The sequence below is a fragment of the Acomys minous genome (assembly GCF_964271855.1).
Source record: "Acomys minous genome assembly, chromosome: 11".
Classification (NCBI taxonomy): domain Eukaryota; kingdom Metazoa; phylum Chordata; class Mammalia; order Rodentia; family Muridae; genus Acomys; species Acomys minous.
This window is the reverse complement of record NC_140492.1, coordinates 21,457,595-21,478,482: the sequence shown is the minus strand read 5'-3', so window position 1 is coordinate 21,478,482 and position 20,888 is coordinate 21,457,595. Positions and strand designations below refer to the sequence as shown.

At 36.9% G+C, this 20,888-nt stretch overlaps 1 protein-coding gene across 1 annotated transcript in view; it reads right to left on the bottom strand.

Moving 5' to 3' along the window:
• The window catches only part of ROBO2 (roundabout guidance receptor 2), a 1,536,637-nt gene that overhangs the window by 1,482,440 nt on the left and 33,309 nt on the right, over positions 1–20,888 (bottom strand). The window lies entirely within an intron of this gene.

Sequence of the window (20,888 nt, the reverse complement as noted above, 5' to 3'; positions counted from 1 at the left end):
CAAAAACTTCATATCAAATATATGTGACTATAATATGTTCTTTTGAAAATTTTGTGATGTATTTTCCTCTTTTAATTCCATATCAGCTTATCAGTTTTATGATATTTTATTTTTATTCAATACCATAAAATATGTAAAAAAAATACTTTGTTGCAGTAGACTCTAGTTGAAAATTTAGAAAGTACTACCAATTTCACACTAGATTGAAAATTAAAATGGATTCAACTTTTAAAATACTAGGTAACAGTAAACTAATCACTAACACTTATTGACCTATTTTCTACACTAAAGGCATTGATTTAAAATCATAGATCTCCAATTATAAGTGCATATATACCATGTGAATCTTTCTGAGTCTGGGTTAGCTCACTCAAGATGATCATTTCTGATTCCATCCATTTGCCCACAAATTTCAGGATTTCCTTGTTTTGAATAGCTGAGTAGTATTCCATAGTGTAAATGTACCACAGATTCTTTATGCATTCTTCAACAGAGAGACATTTAGGTTGTTTCCAGGTTCTGGCTATTACAAATAAGGCTGCTATGAACATAGTTGAGCATATGATGTCATTGTGTGGTGGAGCACCCTCTGGACTCTGGACATGAACTCTGGTGCCCCATATTTAACCATTTCCCCTTTGTGGGGAAGCCTAGTAGCACTCAGAGACAGAATAGGAAGGCTACCAAGATGAGACTTGATAGGCTGTGACCATATGGTGGGGGAGGAGGTCCCCTTCTGTCACAGACCTAGGGGAGGGCAATAGTGTATAAAAGGGAGGGAGGAAGGAATGGGAGGAGACAAGCAAGGCAAGAGGATAACAATTGAGATGTAATCTGAATAAGTTAATAAAAAGTAATAAAACAAAAACAAAACAAAAAATAAAATTAAAGCAGAGATCTCAATGCAATAACCTCCAGGAAATTCAATTGTTATAATCAATTAATAAATATGTGTTTGTGTGAAAATGTTTCCCACAGGTTCATGTATTGAAGACTAGCCCCTAGTGGGTGGCATTGCTTAAGGAGACTATAGAACCTTTAAAATAAGCAGCCTCTCTGGAGAACACACATCACACTGGGAGGCTCATTTTGATAGTCCATAGCCTCATTCAATTTCCAGTTCACTCCTATTTCATCATGTTTGTGGGTGAAGATGTGATCTCTCAGCATCATGCACTACCATCTGTTGTCATGTCTGCGCTGCTATTTTGGGCTCTCCCTCTGAAACCGTAAGCTGAGATAAATTATTTATTTCATTAATTGTTTTCTAATTGGTATTTTATCCTATCACCAAAAAGTAACTGATACAGTACCCACTGAGCCATCTCACTGACCAACATACAACTCCTCAAGCCTATTTGCTATTCAAAACAAAGATTTTATGATGTTTTTACTTTAGTCATACTGATAACAAAAGCACCAGCAAACATGTTTTCTCTTTGTAACTAATAGCCTTTGAACCAAAATATTCATTTAAACCCACTATTTCTAGGTGTTATATACTTTTCACGTACCAATTTTCACATTCACTAAGTGCTGGGGCCAATTACCATGTCTCAATAACCTCATATACTTCATTAAGTCTTTATATTTGTCTTCACAATACTATAATGACTTTCCAGTCTACTCCATGGCCTATAGTTCCAGAAAACTATGACCTTATGTAGAACTATGAATTTCACATTGTCTTTTATGTTGTCCCTTAAATAATCTCTTCTTGCTGTCCTTACACCATGGACTACAATCATGACATTATTCTTGTATCCTCTCCTGTAGCCCACGCCCTCTACATTAACTCCCTAGCAACTCAATGTACTCTGTACTTTCTCCCTTGTAACTTTTTCTCTAGAACTTAATGCCAGTTTGATCTTCTGCCTCGGTTTTCCACCTCTGAAATCTGGAATGTTGTTTCTTACTTAAATAACGTTGAAACCATTCCACCCAGAACTTTTCATCAGGATTTCCATCTGCCGCATTGCTACTTCCATTTCCATGTCCTGCTGTCATTCCTAATGTAAAATCAAATGCGAGGATCCTCTTTATAAATCATTTCCCTGTCTTACTCCTGTCTTGCAAATTTCCTTCTTCCCACGCACTATTTTGCCCAGTCTTTCATCTTAGAGTCCTGTGCAGGTAATAAACTACCTTTGCTTGTGTCTTTCAGAGCCTTCACTCTTCCTCAGGGTTTCCCAGCTTCCCATCCTACGCTTCTTCACCTTTCATTTTCAATTCCTGAGCTCTTCTTCTTTCTGTAGTTTGATCTTTCTTTCCCATTGCTCATTGAATGTACCACTGTTACTTATTTAAACTTCCTAAAAGCAAAAAAAAAAAAAATCTTTCCTTACAATCAATATCCACATACTTTCCCTAGACCATTAAATGTTAGTCTGGCTAAGATCTACCATTCTGGGTTCATTAAGCAAAGTCAACAAAAACATACCTGGGCATCAGAAAATGCCACATGTTACATGGTGACATATGAGCACTTTCCAATTTACTTATTAGCTTAAATTCCCTTGCTCTCAAGTTAATGAAAAGTATGATACGTAATATTTCCATAGTTCTAAGTTAAGACATGCCCTGAACTTACTGCTATGAGTTATTTTTTACAACCATTATTGACAGAGTATACGTCTTCATCATCACCCCCACACTACACATTTAGTTCTTTTTCATGTTTCCTAATGCTGTCATTCTCACAGAGGGCATAACATATAAATATCACCTTCCTGGTCATTTGTGTGTGTGTGTGTCTGTGTATGTCTGTGTGTGTGAGAGAGAGAGAGAGGGAGAGAGAGACGGAGAGAGAGAGAGAGAGAGAGAGAGAGAGAGAGAGAGAGAGAGAGAGAGAGAGAGAGAGAAACAGAGAGACAGAAAGATAGGCAGAGAAGAGTATATATATAAAAGAAAGATGGAGTAAGAGTATTTTCTCTCTGTCTCTGTCTCTGTCTCTGTCTCTGTCTCTGTCTCTGTCTCTGTCTCTCTCTCTCTCTCTCTCTGTGTGAGTGTGTGTGTGTGTGTGTGTGTGTGTGTGTGTGTGTGTGTGTGTGTGTGCGTGTGTGTGTGACATGCTGAGACTTCTAAGCCTTTTCCCATCACCATGTGAAATCTCATTCAGTTTAATCTTTTTTTTATTATTCCTTTAAAATTTCACCCAGGTGTGCAATGCAACATGATCATATCTGCACTTCACTATTCACCTGCATCTCTCCCCAGGTAACCCACTTTGCTTCCCTCACAACATCTTAGCTTAATTTCATATGTATTTATTTATCTTTACTAAACTCATTAAGTCCAATTTGTTCTTCCCATACGCTCATTATCATACTTGGTCATGGAGAGCCTATATGGTAGCCACACTCCTAACTAAAAATTGTGCTCTCCCTTTCCTAGCAGTAATCAACTGCCAATAACTCATCATTAGGGGAGGGGTCTTGTGGTCCCTGCTCCCCTCCAGAGTGGGATTCTTAAGTACATTGATCTTGTATATGTCCTGCGTAGATAACCACTGCTGCTGTGAGTTCATATCAAGTCCGGAGGACAGCGTTTCACTGCAGCCCTCTCCGTGGTCTATCCTCTGCCTCTTTCTGTCCCACCTCTGAGATGTTCCTGGGTCCTGGGTGAGGAAGATATTGATATACATGCTCCATCTACAGCTGAACACTCAGCCAATCATTACCCACACTTGAAAACAGTAATACATCTTGGCATTAACTGCTACCCACTGTGATAACAATCTTCTCGGACAACGCTGAATAGAGCACAAACCTATTGGTTTAAATGGTATAAACTATTTAGAAGGCAGATTGACAGCATGACAGTGAGAAAACAACATCGGCAGTCTCCTCTTAGCCTGTGAATTCTCTAGTCATGGTGTTAACTGCTTATAGTACCAAACCTGATTTTAATCACTGCATTGGAAGCATCTTGAAATGAAGATGTTTTTATAGTTGTTGACTGTATATAAACAATTATACTTTTATGACAATAGAATATTTATCAAATAGAGAATTTATTAATTGCACTGTGTACTTTTTTTAATTCATTGAGATTATAATTATACCTTCCTCCTCCCCCTTTCTGTTCCTCCCTTCAAACCTTATCTAGCTCCCTTTCAAATCATTGTCACTATTTCTTTTATTTATGTTACACATGTGTTTTATATTCCTAAATACAATCTGCTTAGTTTGGATGATATTACTTGTATGTATGTTTTCAGGACTGATCATGTGGTGTTGGATAATAATATGGTGTGCTGTTCCATTGAAACGTTAATTTCCTCCATATTGGCATTCATTAGTCATCTGTTGTTTTTTGTTTAAGGTTGATACCTTGTGTGTTTTCCCCTGCCCAAGTTAGCATGTCTATTGATATTATCCTTGTATAGGTTAGATTCCTATTAGTGTTTATCATTTGCTCTTCATATGAAGTTCACAATATTCTATCACCATTGTTTTGGTTTAAAAAATACTGTATTTGGCTCATTTTTATACTTAAGTTCACATGATTAGTAATGATGGGGTCAAGATGTATGTGGGTGTTAGGCTCAGAGACAACTCTGACAAATACTATGACATACAGAACTGACAATCATCTTCAATGACCATTAATCTGCCAATGTGATATCATTATCTTAGTGCATGCTCTGACAAATTAGTTTTAATTCTTTTTTTTTTTCATGTAGTTAATGATTCTATGTTGGCAAATCTACGTGTTGAGATAATACAACTGCGCATATTCTAAGTTAACAATCCTGTTTAACGTTACATTTTGATTTTACATACTTGAATTTTTTGGTGTGTGTGTGTGTGTGTGTGTGTGTGTGTGTGTGTGTGTGTGTGTGTTAAATACTTATCTGTGAGTACTATGGAAAAGGTTCTGCAAACCTTTAAAGTAAAGCCAGAAGGTGACAATATTCCTCAGGTTCATGTATCCACAAAGGAAGTGATATCCACATGCCACTGACGTCCCTGCTGTCCTGTGTTCATTGCTATGTATTCACAATAGATAGACTACAGAAATTGATACAAGTATCCAGTGATGAATCAATAAAGAAACAGTGGAAAATATGGACCTCGTAAGACAAAGTAAGCCTTAAAAGAAAAGGGGATATCGCTTTATTGACATGGAAGAAATTGGAAAATCCTTGACACTGAGTGGCATAAATGAGAACTATAAAGGGAAAAATACTCAACACTATGCAGACGCAGGAATAAGTAAATACATAAAACAGGATGGATATCACGGGTGTAGGTAGGGTAAATGTAAATGGAAAGGGTATCTGATGATATAAATGCACATTCATATAGGATGAAAAAGATTAAATAATGTACCATAAAGGACAGAAGTCAAAATATTAAATAATACGCACAGACTTATGAAGAGTGATTTTTACATGCTTTTACATGACATAAAAGCAAAAGTAACTAAGGAAGGTCACAGATGTGCTAATTTGCTTGACATAGTCATAATTTCATATGTATATTTATGCAAAAGCATCACGTTGCAAGCTCAAATATGCACAAGTGAGGATATGCATGCAGACATCCCATAATATTGACAACCAAAATGTACAATATATGGGGCTGCCAAAATATTCTTAGTGGGTAAGAGTGCTTCCTGGAAACCCTGAAGATCTGAGTTCAGCCCTTGGAATCTACATGGTAAAAGGAGTAGACGGAGCACATCAAGGTTCCCTCTGACTACCACATGCATATTGTGGCATGCACATAAATCACAGGCATACACACTGAATAAATAAATTTTCAGAAAATTAAAGTTTGATATACCAATTAAAATTTTGCACCCTTCAAAAATATTACAATAAAAGAGAAGGAGTTTATAATTGTCTCCTCTCATTACTACTAGAAAAACAAAGCTGGAGCTGAGGATTTGGCTCAGAAGTTAGAAGCACTAGCTGCACATGCGCAGGCCCACGTTCAGGTTCCGGGCATGTCAGGTGGTTCATGAGTGCCAGCAGCTCCAGCTCCGGGGAATCTGGCTCTCTCACAGATGCTGCAGACACTTGTACTCATTGGGGCACAAACCCACACACAAATAAATACATGCACACAGCCAGAAATAAAGTCGGACAAGAACAAAGCAAAGATTGAAAATAAAAAGGACAAATTAGATAATCTAATAAACACAATCTGACTCCTAATGGCTCTGTCCACACAATAAAGTCTGCACCATGGGTGAGGAAACAAACAACCCAATTTTTAATTTAAGTGCTTTATTGTTGTACTTTTTTTTTTAGCTTAAGTGCATTATTGTTGCAATGTTAAAGCTACAGTAGCAGTACAACCTTGGCTCCAGTGCCTGTCCTGCTAATATAGTGTCCTGTTTATGACAAATGAATGCAAGAACTTGGACAGAGCCATGAAAATAAAATAAAATTACTCTATATTTTGTATAGATATAGTTTCCCTGAATTTCACAGGGTTTGAGTTATCTTTGGTTGTCTTAAAATTTTATGGTTTGCTCAAAACATTTTAAGTTAGTATTTTTGCATGCCAGGGTTACTTGTGGTACTGAAGCTCCCTGAAGTCAATATTACTTCAAAGGATGCATTTCATATATCGTTTTTATCAAGATGTACTTTCAAGCATTTTAAAAACTGTGCCGCTGGCTCAAGTGCTTCCTTAACACATCTGCCAACCTTGGGCAGGCATGGTGACTCATCAGGTAACCTTTCCATCCTGTTTTGGCTAACACCAATAATGTAATCAAGGCATAGTCACGAACAACATATTCAAGATTCAGGATTTCTCCTTATAATCTAATGATATCACTGTTCCATGGGCATCATGTGGCCTTCAGAACAAGATATTCATATATTATCAATGTGAAACTTCTATAATAAAGACCACACAGACACACCACCTTTTAAAAACCTAACTGCCATTTATTTGTATTTTTAGATGACATAGTAATCAGTATGTTTCCCATAGCATATATAAGTGACACTAAGATTATTTGAAAAGGTGAGTTATTTAAACATTAAAATAAGTTGTGTTGTGTGCTTTCAGTAGACAGGAAAATCAAGATGAGGACTGAGCTCACTTCTTTACAGAGAAAAACTCTGCAACTAAGATTTTCTCAAGATTGGCATATAGACAATTCTATAAAAAAGAAAAGTCCTGGGATAAGAACCATCTCAAGCTGGCAGTGTTTACTGGCATGTGCCTCATCCTGCTGACAGTCATTTCATTTTGAGATACTTTTCAAGAAGAGAAAAAAAAAGCTCAAGAGTTTCCAAGATTTAATAATTATATTGATATGTTCCCTAGAAGTTATCATACGATGCAATACTCAACTCCAATTAGATCAAAGATCACAACACCAGATATACTGATTAGGATAGAAGAGAAAGTGGAGTGTATCTTTGAATTCATTGTCATAGGAAAAGACTTTCTGAACAGACAGAACTTTCTGAACTAGCACAGGCACTAAGATCAACAATAAATGGAATCTCATGAAATGGGGGAAAACCCTTGCAAATCAAAGGACACAATCATTCTTATAAAGCTGAGGCCTCCAGAATGGGAAGAGATAGAGGGAGAATATCTGAAACATATAAAAAAAACTTGTAAAACTGGATAAAAGGAATTCAAAAAACACAGTTTAAAAAATACAGATTTAAAAGAAAAGCTCTCAAAAAAGGAAACTCAAATGGCTGAGACATGTTTAAAGAAATTTCAACATCCTTACCCATCAGGGAAATGAAAATCAAAACCACTTTGATTCCATCTTACTCTCATCTAAATGGCTAACATAAATAAAACATCTCATGGCAGTAAGGGAAATACTCCTCCATTGCTGCTGAGAGTACAAACTTGTACAGCCACTATAGAATACGTGTGCTGATTCTTCAAGAAATTGGGAAAAGACTGACCTCATGATCCAGCTATACCACTCTTCAGTATATACCCATAGGGCACTTCCTCCTACCATAGAGACACTTAGCCATGTTCATTGCTGTCCTATTGGAAACAACCTGAGGTCTCCAAAAAGATAAATGGATAAAGAAAATGTGTTACACTTACACCGTGGAATATTACTCAATCATTAAAAAGAATGAAGTCATAAAATTCACAGGCAAGTGAATAAAGATAAATATGGTTTATGTGGATAATAGCTGTAAAGTCAATGATAAGCAAGATATAATCCATATCTTGAAACACAGAGGGCAGATATAAAGTAAGGGATTGGGGGAGAATCTCGTAGAAAGGGGAAATAGAATACATATTAAGGACCGGAAGACAGGAAGAGAGGATCAAGCAGGAAAGTGAATAAGAGGGGAAGGGCGGGAATACAGGCAGAGACTGCTAAAATTAAGGGCTATTTGAAAGGTAGTATGGAAACCTAACAGAGTAGAAGTTTTTTAAAATATATAAATGTATGAAGGCAATATAAATTAAATTATGAATAATGGGGCATACAGAACCCCAAATGGAAATCTCATTATCATATGAAGCTTCTAGTACCAGGAAGGGTTATATCTAATTGTATTGTTGGCCAAAGTAGTTTCACAGAAACTCCCAAAACACCCATGCTGCTGCCAAGGCTTTAGCTTGTTCTCTACAAAATAAAGACAAGGCCCCATTGCTGAGAACAATATCTACAGAACTCACTGAACACGGAGAAGTCAAGCTGGTGCCTACCTACAGCCTTCACCCTTAACAGATACTGTTTTGATAGTAGAAGGTGGTCGCATGCTGCCGAAGAAGAATTTTAAACACCAGTCCGTCTATGATGCCTTCCATCCACAATGATGTCCTGCTTTTATGGTACATCAGATCAGTCACGGCACAAAGCTTTTGGGAGGAACCAACCAATATCTGATTTTACTTAAGGTCAACTCCATGAGATGGAACCACACCTGATGCTACTTCTGCTGTACGCATAGATCACTGGCTTGTTCTGCCAATATCAGAGAAGATTCCTCCTGCAGCAAGTGGGAATAAATACTGAAACACAGAGCCAGATCCTATGCACAGAGTGAGAGACTGTGAGTGATGGAAGATGAGAAGGGTTGGGGGGTGTTAAACAAAATAAGGTCTATAAAAGGTCTCAGGGAAAGTAATTAGTAAGCTAATTAGAAACCAAAATAAAAAATAAAAAATAAGAGAGACATACCAAAACAGGCTTTAAGTGTTTCTTTTGTTACGCAAATAATCTTTTTTAAGAGTTCTGGGAGCAGAATTTTAATATTTAAATTTAGGAGACCAACAGGTATCGTGGTGCACACCTTTAATCCCAGCACTCAGGAGGCTGAGGCAGGCAACCTGGTCACCTAGTTCAAGAACAGACAGGGCTACACACAGAAACTCTGTCTTGATGAACTAAAAAATAAAAATAAAATAAAATAGAATGGAAAGTAAATGAATATTTAATACTCTTATGTATATAATTTCATTGGTCTCTGGATTTCCAACTTTAATATGCACTCTATTAAAATAACTTACTGAAAATATTCTAAGATTTCCATCAAGTTACATTATGAGAATTTGCATATTTGCATATATGTGTATAAGAAAGAGGGGGATGGATGGAGGGAGGGAGGGGAGAGAGGGAGGGAGGAGAGAGAGAGAGAGAGAGAGAGAGAGAGAGAGAGAGAAAGAGAGAAAGAGAGAGAGAGAGAGAGAGAGAGAGAGAGAGAGAGAGAGAGAGAGAGGACATGTTCTGTGTCTATGTGTTGTACACAGGCATGAATAGGCAGTTACCACAGGCCAAAGATGAATGTTATGCGTCCAATTTTTCCCTCCCCACATTCTCTAGAGACAGGGTCTCTCACTGAACTCAGGCTAGGATAACGATGATGGAGTCCGAATGATCCTCCTGTTTTTGTCCCCCGCAGCTCTGGGGTAACATGTCTATTCATGACCGTGCTTTTTATATGAGTGTTAGTATCCAAATTTACATAAGTACTTGTGCAACCAGCATTCTTACCCACTGAGCCATCTTTTCAGCTCCTCGCTTAGAGAATGTATAGATATTTGTATAATTTAAGCAAAAATAAAATAAACTTTGTAAAATGTAACAAATAATTTAATGATGAAATGAAAACTCAAATTTCATATTTTTACTACCAAAACCACAAATAGTATAATAGTTTGACTTAATGCTATCTAGTATCATTGGGTCTATAATATTTCATCTTTCTAAGGTTTAAAACACTGGCAAAAATATAAATGAAACTCATTCTCCCAGAAAAGTTTATTTTCAATTGTCCAGTTTTCTCTGGTTAATATTCTTAGGGTTCAAATTGAACCAATATTGTCAGAGGAACCAATGGGAAATAAGATGTCTGCCATCCAAAATGCATCCATTCCATAGGCTTAATTGAATAACTCCTATTTAAGGCACTGTGCTATGAACAAATAAGGCAAGAATCCTTGCATCCATACAACCTATATTGTTGGCATCTTATATTTTGGTGGGGGATATATGCAATATATAATTTCAGGTGAACTTATAGCAAAAACAGTGGGCAATGCTTGGTACTTGGATAGACATCTCAGTGATATTACTGTGTTCCTCAGAACATTAGAATGTAAACGACAGCATCTTTTAAATCACCAAGTTAGAATGTAATCCTAAGGCAGTCTGGATCAACACTGAAGCTGCAGACTGTAAACTACAACTTGGAATTTCATGTAGCTTTGGGTTGGACTCTAATGGGGTCTTTCAACTCACATCACAACCTCCAACAAAAATTCCTTTTGCAAAACAAATTTGCATAAGAAACTGCATCAGAGAAAGACCCTCAAATCTGGAACAGAGTCTAGAAATACAAACACTACTAAAATGGACGCATATGTATGTAGTTACCCTACTGACCAGAGATTAATTCTAAGGAGTGGAAGCCCCACTGAACATGGTGGAAGTCCAAGTGTAGACATTGCACTGTCAACATTTGCTTTGCTGAACAAGGTACTTTGGGAAATATTCTTTTCAGAAAGATAGAGATGACATATAACCAACCCCTAGGGGTTTAAAAGCTAATATTGAATAGTAACCATGTCCTAGCTGTAGGCTATGTACTAAATATGCAGGACACAGTGTGGTGAGTTTAATTTTTTCTAGGTTTTTTCGTTATGTCATCTTTTAATTTTTTAAATTATTTTTTCTTTTTTCACATATATTTATATTATTACACATATATACAATAAACTCCCTACAGCAAGAAGAACCACAAAGCAATCAGGAATTATACAAAAGTTAAATTCATTGTGTTTTGGCTATTTGTATTTAGCAGCCATGAAGGAAACATCTTTCCTATCCGTGTGAGTCTAAAATTCCTATTGTAACTCAATATCTATCATATCTCATCTCTATCAACTTAAAACATCTATCTAGACTTAAAAACATCTTAACCTCTAAACAACTAATCTTAATTATTATAAGAATAAACAACCTGGTCTTCAATCCCATCAGAGACTTCAGAAGGAATAAAATTAATTACCTGAGTATATAGGGAGTGAAGGGTAGCAATTGGCAAAGATAAGCAATAAACTACCTTCGCTTCAACCTCAGACTATATAGAACACTGACAGTAGATTTCTTTGTGTAGTAGTATATTGTAGTACAACCATGTAAGTTAATAACCCATATTTAAATCACTGAAGGTATTCCTAATGTTAGTAAGTGCACAGCAAGAGTAAGTATCACAGGATGGGAAAACAGGACCGCTGTGTTAACATTATCTCACTTAGTAGGCAACCTAATCCACAGTTGTATTTGAGTAGCCAGCAAATTTCTCTCTCCTATAGCCAAGGGAGTATGCCAAGAACAACATTCATCGAGCCCATCTTGAGTGTGCAGTGTATTTTTACAAGCACTTTCTTTAATGACCTCCACATCAGCATTACAAGATTAGTCCCATTGCTAACAGTACAAAATAGAAGTCTGGGAAAAGGTTTTTAACAGCATTAAACTGCATCCACATCCAGATGTACAAACTGTATCTCTGGCAAAGAATGTCTATTCTACTCGGAAACTTATTGTAAATGAGCTCTGGAATTCAATTAAACACTGCTCTTGAAAACAAGAGTTTAAGTAGAAATTCCTTACTGGAATTAACACTAATAGATGAAATAAAAATGGTAAATCCACATGTAAACTGTGGCACATATTGTGTATAGTTCAGCTAGTGCTGAGTTATACAACCACAGATAAAACATGAATTGGATTTGTTTCTATTAAAACTAGCAAAAGAAAATACACCTGGATAAATTTAGTGATTTTTCTCTAGTAGTTCTTACTAGTAGTTTCTAAACAGCTGTGGTCTTTAAAATATTTTATTGTATTTATTTACTTATTATTTACTTATTTATATGTGTGTGCACATGGGCATGCATACATGCTAATATGTGTATATGCAGGCAAAGGCACAACACAAAAGGTTTGCAGGCTCTCTCTCTCTCCCTCTCCACTGCATGGGTCCCTGGGATTCGGTCTAGTCATGAGGCTTTGAGTCCAGTGCTTTTATCTTCTAACCTAACCTGCTGGCCTCATGGTGGATACTTTCTCCTAATTTGCATAGAGTTCTAAATGTACAAACCTGCTCACATTCAAACCTCCTCACCCTAATGGATAGATTAAAAATGGCCATGGGAAATGATATGCAGCTTTTAATGTACTTATATCTTTATATTAAATTTTCCATATGTAAATTATGACACATTTGCCTGAAACATCAGATGAACATTATCACACAACATTAGTTCATAAGGATAAAAACAGCTATCCCTTTAAAATGTTTTAAAGTCACAAAGAGAAAAAAATACTTATAATGCCCTGCTTAGAACAGCACCATCCTGAGCAAATGATACGATTCAAAGGAGAGATATAAGAATATACTCCTCTCTAGATGTGCTCTTTATTCTTAGAATATTTACGTTAAGGTTGACAGGAAAGACCTACATTAACAGGAGTGTATGAACTAATTTTCAACAACATGTGTGATAAAGAACAATAAAGCAGAGTTTTCTCTTTTCATCCATAATAATTCAAAAAATGGCAAGAAAAATCTAGCTCTGGTGTAGCTAATTAAAATTTAAAAGATAGGTAGGTAATCTGTGAACAGCCAAAGAAAACCACTGCTTCCACGTACTTTATGCTTTGACTCTTTGTTCTACATAATAGAAACAGAGAAGATTTCTTACAAACATAGAGTGACTCAACACAACACAGGAAAAACAGCAATCCGACTGTAGGATTGAAGTGGCCAGATGAATAAAAAAGCTACCATATCCAGGGAAACAAAGACCGAAAGGAAGTAAACTCCAAGAGAGGTAAATACATCTAACATTGCTCCTGACAAGAAAGACATCTTGTGGTTTTCTTTAGATGTGTTTCCTTTATACTGAACTCATTAATAGTTAAGTATGTCAAAGATTTTAAGGAAAAAGGCATACCCTTAAGGTCCTTGGCATAAATATGTCCATGTAAGCAATGAGAAGCAGTGAAATAAAGCTAGTATGTTAAAAAAAAAAAAAGAAAGAAACAAAGAAAGAGGAGGATTAGAAGAAGAAGAAGAAGAAGAAGAAGAAGAAGAAGAAGAAGAAGGAGCTGTATTAAAATATTGTGTTTTTTACTTATGGGTAATGTTTTAATTTTAAAAATAGAATAAATTCAAGGATATTTAATATAATTAAGCATTCACTGCAATGAGTGTTTGTTCCTAAAATTCCATACTCTGTTCTCAACCTAAAAATAACCTAAGAAACATTAGAATATTAATCATCATTTCTTTATTATTTACTTATCTGTTGTTAAGAGTTATTAACACTTGTCACTATTTTGGGAACTCTATATAATATCTTTTGGACTATTAACTATTAACTTGTCTAACATCATAAGAAAGGTCATGAATTCAGGGCTTATTCAAAGTAAAACTGATGCCAGACCCAGTAAAATCAAAAAGTGTCTACTTTAAGAGATGAGGAAAAGAGTGTGAAGACAGCATGCTATCAGGAAAAATGTGGTTTTGAGAAGTGCTCAGCAAAAGGTACAGATGTGATCAAATAAACTGTATGAAATTATCCAGGAACTGATAAGAATTGCAATATATATATAATAACACTTGCCAGATGAATGATTTTAGATCTGAAGTACAACTCTTGAAGCAACTCTCAAGATTCAACAAGTAAACATAAGGTCCCAAACAATAGGGAAACAATCTGAATGAAAATTTCAAGTGAGAAAACAAAGTGAATATATATGAAAAGATTTTTATCATCAGCTGTCATGAAGATATTACAAAGCCAGATAGCAATGTGCCCACTTCATACCTTTTAGAAAGATTTGTGCCTCTGGCATTGACTTCCCCAAATGACTCTGGAACAGGAACAACAGGCACTGTGTTACTCATTGCCACTGAGACTAAAATGTGGCATTCCAGTTTGAAAATCAGATTACTAAACTTACTCCCTCTTATGGTCCAGCAAGACAATTTGTTATTTATCCACACACTTCAAAATTTGTATTCACCAAAAGCATAATCACAGAGTTTTAGAGTAACTTACTTAACATTGTAAAGACTTTGAAGAAAACAAACTAGCTGTGGTAGATGCACACAACTAACAACCTACAATGAAAGAAGGCAGGAAGAACACCTTTAGGCTAAAATTCCAAGTGTAAGGAGTACAGGCATGAGTGCCAGAGCTTAGTCCGGGAATGAAGCCATGGAATTGGAATTCTGAGTGCTTATAAGAATACTCTAAGAAAACAATGCTTGTAACCTCAGTTTCTTCTAAACAGAATTGTCCTTGGAATGTGTTTTTATGTTCCGAGCCGACAGGCATAAACTTACTTCAGATTACTCATCATTGCTTGCTGTTGGCATTCCGTTTTGCTTCTATGGAAAACATGTTTTGCCATGTGATACTTGTGCTTGTATGCTGATTGAATTCATGAGAACTTTACTCACCACGTGACTCTTCTTAACCCTTGGAGTATAAGTTGTCTTGTTCCATGATTAAAGTTGGCTATTGCATGAGGCTTTAAGCTGCCTCATTAATCAGCTCCATTGAGCCTGATTCTACCATCTCTAGAGGAGTGACACACTGGAATACTCATTTTAAGTAAATTCTGGACATAGGGGCAGGATGTGTATGTATATATATGGAGAGAGACCAGGAAGGATTTTGAAAGAAAGATGATATTTCTTTGCTTGAAAAATATGTAACGCACAGAAGTCATTCTACTGAAATTGCCGGATATGAGCAATAAATGTTCTGAAATACACATTTAGGAAATTTTCACTGTAAGAAAATTAAAATTGAAAAAATAAGCTCACTGTTCCATTACAATATATTGTAGGAACACCATAACAACATTACATGAAATGTGCTCTTTTATAGCTCTAATATAGTAAATGCTACTCATCTTCAAATCAGAGCATTTGCTTTTGTGCCACTCTCCCACATTCCAAAGTGCTAATGTAGGTAAATTTCTCTCCATTGGAAGCACCTTTGCTTCTAATCTACGCCATTTCTTGGGGGGTGAAAAAGGAATCTGGCAACATAAACCAGGAGTTAACTCTTGTGCCTTTATAGCATGACATTGTTTCCTACAGACATCTTGGGCCACAGTTGGTCTAGGACACATGCAGCCAAGGCCACAGGTGTCGTATCCCATATGTAACCACTTGAACACTGGCTAGGAGATTTTTATATTTTGAGAAATGATACTGAATTCAGAGAGGCTATAACTAAAATTGTATAGGATATTTAATAGGTTTTTATTAAATTGATTGATACACAGATGCCCACACTTTGAAACTCCATATATAATGATAAACCAAAGGCACTTATTCAAACCTACTCTAAATGCATCTTCTATGCTTTTGCAAGGACAAAGCATTTGTTTGCAAAGCATTTGGATAGCACACAGGAAACAATTGTCCAGACCATACGCATTGCATATTAAGTCTGTATTCCAAAAGAACTGGGGTGACAGGAACACAGCTATAATTTACAATGCATTCCTACAGCTTCCAGCAGAGTTAACTCTGAATTACAGAACAGTCGCTCTTAGGTGGTTTATCACACAGTACATTGGGTTAAGGAAGTGAGAGGTTCCAATGTACCAGTGGGTGAATTAGTGGCAAGCAAAATTGAATTACTATGTTCCAGTGGATATCACCATACCCAGGGGGAAATAACAGAGGGCCTGAAGTTGTGATAGGGTAAGGAGGTAAAGGCATATGTGGGAGGAGTGAAGGAAAGGAGTTGAAAGTGGATATATTCCAAGAATAAAATGAATGAAAACCTCAAAGAATTAATAAAACATTTAAAAAGGGATGCTTCATATGACAACAAAATTAAATGATAATTTCTTATTTGCATCTTGCTCATTTATAGAGCAATATAACATGGGGGCCTTCCTATCAACTGACATAGAGTGAACATTTCATTTATGTCAAACTGAGAATCAGCAAATGTTGCAGCCATTATATTTTAACTGCACAATACGTGTATATTTGAATCAGTCTTCTCAAGACTCACCTTTGAGGAGCTAGAGCAGACTGGTACATAGTCAGTGCTGCTGAGATCAGTCACCCAAATGAAAGGGGAAAGGGATGTGTGTATGTATGTGAATGTGTGTGTGTGAGTGAGTGTGTGTGTGTGTGTGTGTGTGTGTGTGTGTGTGTGTGTGTGTGTAGGAGCTGTAAAAATTACTAGGGAGCAAAATGGACACATTCCCCAAAATAAAAGACTGTGCCAAAGGAGTAGGAACAAGGAACAGAATTTGGGCAAAGGGAAAATGGTGGCTGACACCTAGATACAGTAGGAAACCACACTCTCAAAGGAGAGTGCACTATACATCTGGTGTGTGTAAGTAACCTTTGTTTTCTACTTGACTAGATATAAAATCACCTGGAAGGTATTTCAGAAAAGAATCAGTATTGGGTGAAAAAAAAACAGCCTTGAACGTGGGTGTCATGGCCTGGAGGCCTGGACTGAGTTTCTTAAAATGAGGAGGAGGGGTGCTGTACTTAGTCCAGTGCTTTGCCTCATGATTCTCCTAGCTATGAGCAAGCAGCCTCAAGCTCCCACACTATAGCCATGAGCCACAACCATGCCATGCTTCCTGCCACGATGGAGTCTGTCCCTTCAAACCAGAACACAAGTGTCTCATCCTTTAAGTTGATTATTGTTAGGTGTCTCCATACATTTAGCATTTCTATGTTATGCTACATTATTGTATATCAGACTTCAATCTATAGCAATGGCGAAGGCTACGTATATAGAGAAACATAATAGGCGCTGCCCATATTTCAGTCTTCATTACTAGCGTTTATGTTTGAAGGTATCTGCACAGGTTAGTAGCTAAGTAGTACCATTGTTTTACATTTTAATTACAAAACTGTAAAATTTAAGTAGACTCGTGTCTAATATACCTGAAGGGTAGAGGGTAAAGAAAAGCCAAAGAAAATTTTCTTTCTGCTGATGGAATGAAAAACTCTGATTAAACACAGCATGGGGAGGACAAGACTGATTTTAACTTGTACTTCCAAATCATAATCCATCACTGAGGGAAGTCAGGGCAGGAATGCTAGGGCAGGTACCAGGAGCCAGGACCATGGAGGACTTCTAATTGCCGCCTTCCTCGCACTGGTTTACTCAGCCAGCTTTGGTAAGTAGCCCTGGCCCATCTGTCTAGAGAACTGCCCTCCAGAGCTGCAGTGGGTGGAAGGTTCTGGTATCCTGGGTTCATGGTATCCATGTTAAACACCTGTAACTGTAACAGACTTGATCCACACACTTGCTTCTCCCAAGACTGTTATCCACATGGACCACCACATATTGATTATCCCAAGCTTTGGGGATAATCTTATCGAGAAGGGTTGACATGTATGATAAACATCACAAACATATAGTTATTGCCATGAAAGGAGCAGGTTGTCTGACAGTGTAATGCCGCCAAAGGCCTGAGGATAGAGGAGCATGCTCTACGTGAAGAACCACAGGAGGCTACAGATAAGACAAACACATGTGACAGCATAAAGAACTCAGACAAAAATATGTGGACTGAATTACAGAACACATTCCTTAGACGGATTAGCATGAGACATGGTCAACAATCCCATATCTATATAAATAATCAAAATATATAAATCAGATGCATAAAGTATCACAGCAACATTTCAGGCTGATGGAGTCACAGTGAGCATTTCATTCATCAATATATTTTTTCTGGGTCTATGCTACACTTAGCAAGCCATAATCTCCGGTGGTTTTATTCACAAAACTAAACTAAAAGTTTTTCAGAAACGAAGTTTTTACATTGACTATCTACACACTGAAAGGATCAATAAATATTCACTAAACATAACAGTAATGTTTCTATTCTCATTCACTCTTGATGAACCATGCCAATAACTATTCCTTACCAATCTCATAATTGCCAAGGATATGAGGCTTTCTTTTTACTAATCTTCAATCTGACATTGCTCCTTCCATCTCACATGTCAATGCACCCAGGAATTTCTCTCAGTGTATGTGGTCTCCTTCTTCCCTTCGTTATGCCTTGTTCGACTCCCTCCCTCTCTAAACAAGTCCTCAAAGCTTGAAGAATTTGTCTCTTCTTCACATTGTAGCTTGATTAATTATAATATTTACATTTGTTTTCTTTGTCCAAATAATTTAACATTCTCTGTCTCTTAGAGCCTCAAATGCATATTTATTTCTGACCAGGTTTTTTATCAGGCATGCCACTTTGATTGAAGAGTCTCTATTGATTATGCTGGTAGATAATCTGTTTTCTTTAATGCTAACAGTCAATTATATCCATGTTTATATTCCAACCTCATGTACAGTATAATCATGATTTCATCCCATTAAATTACTGCTATCTTCACTATTAATATTCTGTTCATGTAGGATTCATCTATACCAAGGGCAGTAACAATGTTTAACATTGGTCCACAGAGGAAATAATATAGACTCTGTAGACCAAAGGGGAAATGTGACTAGCTGTCCTCACGAAAAATTTCAATTTCACACTTTAAGACAGTTTTAAATTAAAAAAAAAAATGAGTGATACAAGCATATGCAGAAGAACCAATCTGGCTCAGGAATTGTAATTTCCTAATCCCTGAACTAGCACAAGGAACTCATCATAATGTATATATCAGGAACTGTCATTTTGCCCTATATCCACACCAGCTGCTCAGGGCTTAGTTGGAATCTTCCTCAGACTATAACAAACTTCTCAATTTAAGGTAGGAATGTAGTAAAACCAATCACATAGTGACACATGCACCTTTGCACATCTTTGGTCCTGGCAATTTACAATATGTTAGTAATCCTTCCCCATCTGAATGACTATGAGGCAACAAAGCTGTAAAACATCACAGTTTGGTGTGATTCTTCTTTTTTTTTTAATTTTTTAATTTTTTTTATTATTAATTTATTCTTGTTACATCTCAATGGTTATCCCCTCCCTTGTATCCTCCCATTCTTCCCTCCCTCCCATTTTCCCCTTACTCCCCTCCCCTATGACTGTTCCTGAGGGGGATTACCTCCCCCTATATATGCTCATAGGGTATCAAGTCTCCTCTTGGTAACCTGCTGTCCTTCCTCTGAGTGCCATCAGGTCTCCCCCTCCAGGGGACATGGTCAAAGGTGAGGCACCAGAGTATGTGAGAAAGTAATATCCCACTCTCCACTCTACTGTGGAGAGTGTTCCGTCCATTGGCTAGATCTGGGTAGGGGTTTAAGGTTTACCGCCTATATTGTCCTTGGCTGGTGCCTTAGTTTGAGCGGGACCCCTGTGCCCAAATCTGCCTATCATAATGTTCTACTTGTAGGCTTCTTGGACCCTCTGGGTCCTTCTACTTTGCCTTTCTCCCATGATTCTCTCATCTAGAATCCCACTAGAATGTTCTCTCCTCTGTCTCAGTTTCCTGGTAAGTGAAGGCTTTCGTGGGACATGCCCCTTGGGCTAATATGCAGATATAAGTGAGTATATACCATTTGAGTCTTTCTGCTCGAAGTGTCCCTCAATAGAAGAATGGATAAAGAAACTGTGGTACATATACACTATGGAATAATATTCAGCTATTAAAAACAAGGACTTCCCGAAATTTGTGGATAAATGGATTGAGCTAGAAATGATCATAATGAGTGAGTTAACCCAGAAGCAGAAAGACTCAATTGGTGTGATTCTTGATCGGGAAATTCTATCATGGCTACATCCCCAAACAGCTTCCATGCTGATTGATTCTTCCCCACTTTTATTGCAGTGTTATCTCAACATTCCAACATCTTTCACCTAGTCAGTTATCCTTTTCAACTAGATTGCAGCCTTTTCTCATTGATTATACACCTCTTTGGTAGAGTATTTGTCATACTACATGAGTAGGCACTGTAGGTGGGTAAGTGCAATCATAATCCATCTAAATATTAAAGTTATTTTCTACTAACTTAATTGTTATCCAAGTTTTACAAACAAAGCCTTAAGTCATCTGGTCCTGAGAGTGCTGATGTTGTACTCTCTACCTCTGATCTTCATGAACACTCCATCTAAATTAGAGTTCTTTGTTACACACACACACACACACACACACACACACCAAAAAAAAAATAAAGAAAAAAACCACACACACAAAATGGCATTTACTTGGGAACATTTTCATTTTCTAATAAATTTTCTCAGGACATCCTATGTCTGCCTTTCTCTTCATTTCATTCTTGAGTGAAACATCACCCACATAGAAATTCCTTGACTCTCTCTAGTGAGATCAATTTCTCCCTACCTACAAGTTAGACTCAATAACATTGTAATATCTCATCTCAACAAGTTATAGCAAGCAAATTGGCACACAACTACATACATCCTTTCTCCTCTTTCCTTCCCTATTTACACTATCA